Source organism: Morone saxatilis, unplaced genomic scaffold, assembly GCF_004916995.1.
Source record: "Morone saxatilis isolate NCDOM2014 unplaced genomic scaffold, NCSU_SB_2.0 Contig10, whole genome shotgun sequence".
In the NCBI taxonomy this organism is placed as follows: Eukaryota; Metazoa; Chordata; class Actinopteri; family Moronidae; genus Morone; species Morone saxatilis.
In genome coordinates, this window is record NW_023339652.1 from 808651 (window position 1) to 814611 (window position 5961).

A 5961-nucleotide genomic window follows, 5' to 3' on the forward strand; every position below is an offset into this window, starting at 1 on the left:
CAGTGGTACAGTGGTACAGTGGTACAGTGGTACAGTATGAGCTCATAATCCTCTCCTGTGATTGGTCTGGTTAAAGGGAGAGTCAGTTAATGATTGACGGAGAGACAGAGAGAGAGAATGAGAGAGAGAGAGAGAGAGGGGGAATAATGGGGTCCACTTCCTGTCTGCTGGGAAAGACAAACATAGGTTGGAGGGAGACAAAGACGCCGGTGGGAGGGAGAATACATAGGGACAGAGAGGAATGTGGTTTCTCTTCGGCTCTAATGGACCCGGCGCTCATTAACAGAGCCGGGTCGGAGCCGGCTGAGACCTCGTCGATACACCAGGACAGAAAACAGCAGAAAGACTGAAGTTCACAATTCTAATAATAACAATAATAAAATAGTCAAATAATTATATTAATATTAACAGTGTATCCCTAAAAATGTACAATAAATCAATTTATTTCTATTTTTATCTATTTTTACATCACAGAACTACAACATATGAAGTCCAAACTGACTTTTAAATCAAGAATAATGGATTTATTATCATTCTAATGTAATAATGTTAGCTTTTGTTTTGCATATGGCTATTCTATTTATGTTAAAGTGGGATTATGTTACTTTAGCATTAACAGTAAAAAATATCATTAAGGTCTCTAACCCCTGGGTGTGTTAAATCCAGCTAGGTTACATATCGCTAAGAAGAGTTATTTATTCGTACATAGTTTCACTTTAACATGTACAGATAGCGAGGAAACCTGAACAGGAATTAATGTTAATCAATAAATGTATTTTGGACATAGTAGCTACTCTTTATACCTCCTTCCTATAAAATGCACTTCTTGTAGGTGTTATATCTGTGACATCAGCACAATAAAAGGTCAGAGGTCAGAATTAATGGAGACAACATTGATCTCAACGTGCAGATATTACTTAAAATATAGTTTTTCAGAGTTTGAAGGAAAGCAGGGAGCAAACACAAGATAACGTCAGGAAAAGTAAAGTGTCAGAAAAGTAGGTTTAAAAAAAGCAGGAATGTTAATGTGTTTTCCCTCTGAGGTTTTTATGGTCACTCATTAACAGCTGTTGGCGGGGTTTGGCCCAGGGTGGCGTAACGCCGCAGTAAAGACTCACAAACACACAACCAACAGCATCAGGAAGGAAAACTGCTGTAAAACCGGAGAAAACATATTCCAGTGTGGGAACAACTTTACTTTTTCCTTCCCTCTCTGGTTTCTTTCTCTCTCTTATATCAGTCTTTCAGGATTAGAGCTTTCTGTAGAGTGTGGCTGTTATCTGAAGTCTCAGTTAATGGTTTCACTTTGTACTTCTGACCCCTGTTGTTTTTATGTCTCTGTTATGTCACCTGTCATTATAGTGTTGCACTGATAGGGATGTTTGGAAACCTGTACTTTCTAAAACAAATCAGAGCTAACATGATCCGGCTAATTTAAAGCTCCAGTGTGTCACATTGAGGAGGATCTATTGTCAAAAATATAATATAATATTCATAGGTATGTCTTCATTAGTGTATAATCACCTGGATATAGGAATTGTTGTGTTTCGTTACCTTACAATGAGATGTTTTTATTCACGGGTCCTCTTCTGGCGGGGTCTGCCATGTTGCACCACCATGTTTCTACAGTAGTTCATGTTTTTCGTGTATTTCGAGGCCACCGTAGTTTTTCCTTCACGCTTGGAAGAGGAGGGTAAATCAGAATCAGAATCAGAATCAGAAATACTTTAATAATCCCAGGGGGAAATTATTTATGATGCCACGAATGCCACGAAATTATACACACCGAACCTTTAACGAAGACAAATCCTCAAAATTATAATTTCGATGTGTTATTGAAGCCTCTGAAACAGCCTTTACAGCCAAAATCCACCGAGGGGCGCCGGTGATCCCACCAGAAACGTCTGTTTTGGACAGAAGCCTCGACCCACCTGCCTCAAGCAGCACAGAGCAGATCGCACTGGCAGGAAGTCAGACACAGGAACAATATAGAGAATCTGGTCAATTTTCAAAATAAAAGACCCTGCGCATACTCCGGATTCACGCTACATCAAGAATGTGTCACCAGACAGGAAGATTTGAGACAATGAGTAGTTAGTGTTGGAAGTAGAGAAACAAAACGTTTTTGGTATTTTGAACATAGAGAAAGGACATAAAGTCACTAAGTTTGCGCAGACAAGACGCTCACACGACCGGGATTACTAGAGAAAAAGTGGATTCGAGCAGACGTCAAGCTCTAGATGAATAAACTCCAGCTTTATTTGAAAGAGGTGGATAACTGAGGATTCGCCCACAACACGCCCGCTCCGTAGCTCTCTCACAGTCAAACAGCTAACTAGCTAGCTAGCTAACCTGTTTACTGGCACTAAAACATAAACATAAAGCCCGCCTCTTGCTGGATTTCATTGGCTGTCTGGGCCAAGTGTCTAAAAATGGCGAGAAAACCACGACGCACAGCGCAAGAGTAGAGCGCCGTGTCTCTGTGTGATCGACCCGTTAGCCGATTCTGAATCAGTAAAACAATCAGCTGTCGTTCGAAGCAATAAACCTTCAGCTTCTTCCGTGTTGCTCCTCACTGACCATTAAAGACATTAAAATAATCCCTGATAACTGTCCCTCAACTGTCCCCTCTCCTCACTATCAAACATCTGGCTTCATACCATCCTTCCTGTAAACAAACATCATCACCATCTGCTTATCGTACCTCTCTTCCTCTTCGTGTATCTCCCTTAATCTTCCCCTTCCTCCCGTCCTCTAATCAGCTGCTTATTGTGTTAAAGGAAAATACAAACAGACAGGCTCACCTGACAAACAGAGGGTGGGAAATGGAGGAAGAGTCTGGGAAGAAATCAGACTTGTTGAGATAAAACTTGTTTACATAAAAGGAAAAATGTAAGTTTTGCAGAAAGAAAGTGGCGAACAGTGAGATGCACGCACGCAGAGTCGAATCCTGGTCTTAAATCACAGGTTTTAAATTGTTATAGAATAATTCAGCTGTTTGCACTCATGTTGTATTTTAAGATGCTTACAAAGGGTTCATTAAACCATTAAAGTCCTGAGTAGCATTTGCAACTGTTTTGGTTGACTCTCACTGCTCTCATGCCGTCAGCAGCTGTTTTAAGTGAAAATGGTCTAAAAAACAACATTAAACCACCTGACTAGCACAGACAGACACAGTTATAGCAACTAGCTGGTGAAGAGAATGAAGCATTTAGCAGGTAAAGCACATATTTTCTACAGGAGTTGATGGAGACCAAAAGAGAGATAAAATAAAAGTGAATATTCATGTGCGGAGTACCACAGGGATCGATTCTTGGTCCCCATATAGGAAACGTCAATCAATGACATGATTGATAATGATAATGTCACTGCTATGCTGACGATAGACAAACCTACTAGTCCTTTAGGCCTGATAATGCTAGTTGTGGATGACTTGTAACTTTCTGCAGCTAAACTCAGACAATAATCTTTGGGTTTCGGATCACGTAGTATCAAACTACAACCGTTTATTGGTCCACTTACCAAAATCAAATGAGCTTTTTCTTTCCTAACTTGGAAAGGTTTATTTATGCCTTTGTCTTCTCGCCTCCTGAGCTTTTCAACTAGCTGCAGCCAATTGTAGATCACCCCAATTCTCACCTCCCTTCTTTAGTGGTTCAGGGTTCATTTTAAGATTGTTTTTTAATAACCTTTAAGGTCCAATGTGGTGTAGCCCCCCAGTTATCCAAGTTAAACTGAGGTCCTCTACCTTTAGTTATCCCGAGGTCGAGGCCGGTGACTAAGGGTGACCAGGCTTTTTCCCATCGGGGCCCCTAAGCTCTGGAATTCATGCCTGAGGAGATCAGGCTTGTCAGTACACCTGGTTTTAAATCATTGCTTTAAACATCTTTATAGGAAAGCCTTCTGTGATGCCTGACTTTATTCTCTTTATACTGTGTAACCTTGTTTAGACAAGTGCTGTCCAAATAAAGTTATTATTATTATGAATAAAATACCACATAGGCCAGATAAATATTTTTAGCCATAAATACATGGTTTCATATAACTGTAATGAAGGTTGGGAATCAGCTGAGATCAAAATATATTGAAGGTGTCAGTGTGCAACAACTTTAAAACCACTAAGAAAGAAAACAGTGTAAAAGAGGAAAAATACAACAGACAGTCTCTTCATTGGTTGTGAAGATTAAAAACAAATGTTGCAAGAAAAACAAAAGTTATATGATAATAACACATGAAACAGAGCCCGGCTGCAGCGAGGAGCAGAGTTTATGAGGATCAGAGAACCATAAAGATTACAGCGTCACAAATACAGACAGAGATCTGAAACAAAACAAAGCTGGGAACATTTACAGCTTCTTCACTCAGAGATACATAACAGTCACAAAACCTCCATAAAACCTCAGTTTAACCATCTCCTACAAACAGACTGCGACAAAGAGACTCAAAGACAGCAGAGGGTGAACTGAGAGATGAATTATAGCAGCCAGAAAAACACTGTAATCTTTGTGGATTGTGAAGGATTAACTCCTTGGTCAGATGCAGGTCTGACAGACAAAGCTCCCCCATCATCAGCTGCCTGTTGCAGAAACAGGACACCAGCAGACGGATTAGAGACCCAACAACAGACGAGTCCCATTGATTTCCTTCATTTTTGGCTCCTAACGTGTCCCAACATGGCCAGCGGTGCAGCTAACGCGTTTTATGGCTGAGTTACAGCCAACGCCAGCTGAGCCCCACGCCGCCTCTGAGGAGTCTTTGTGGGACTCAGTGAAGGTTTCTGTTGTGTTTCATTTATTGTTTGACAGGTTAATGATATATATGATCATATAGATATGTCATATTTGTATTTTTACTGTTTATCATGTCTTTTATTTTTTAAAAACTTGAAAATGTAGTCATTTACCAGCCAATTAATACAATTAATTCCTGCCACTACATCCTGCACAATTCACAAACTCAAAAAGAAATCACTGCACACTCACACTATAACATGCTTTCTCCACTGGAAGGGTACCATATAAAGCACTTTATTACAGTTTCTCTACTGGAGGGCCGTTCCAGTAGAGAAACTACAGGAAACTTTATCACATCTTCTACCTGGAAGGACTTTATCAAATTTCTTGCAAACTGGGAAACCGTAGAGAGAATTTGATCACATTTAAACAACTATAGGGGCATCCGAGAGGCACTCTTGCAGCGTGCACTTCATCACAAAATAAAACACAGTTGGATTTTGTGTGCGTGTGCAGGAGTCAGGAGAAATGTATCAAGAGGTAAACTGAAGTCTGTAAAAGCTAATTCTAAGTAATTTTTCTGCTGAGTTTGTGGAGGTTCAGAGGAAAACAAAGATCTGGATCAGGGTGGGACGCTGCAGCCTCCCTGAGTGTGTGTGTACAGTGTATGTTTGCTCAGTCTTATCTCAGATCCTGTCCTTATCCAGATGGACAATCTCAGCCTCAGACACCGACCAGGGCGGGTGAGCGCTCAATGTAAATGACACACATTCACCATTCATACAGCAGAAGTAGAGCAGCGGCACACTGGCTTCACCGTCAGCAGAATAAAACACACAGCACCGGCGTGCACGCTGACAGACCTCAGACTGAAACAACACACACAGACACACAAAGACAACAATGAGCAGCTCGTCTGTCTGTGCTCTCTAAGATTTTATATTTATTTATATTAAAAGTTTGATAGAAGATTATTATTTAAAACTGAGTTCAGCTAAAGTGTGTATATGAGGCACAGACCGCGAGAGGGAGGGAGGGTTAGAAACTCTTATCACGCCAATAAATCTGGTTGAATTGAATTAAACTGTGTGTGTGTGTGTGAAGCAGCTGGTTCCCAACTCGCACAGTCGAACTGTTTTGCAGCAGCACAATAACAGAATTGTGAGAGATATAGAAATGCCAGCCACAACACACACACACACACACACACACACAGGACACACACAGA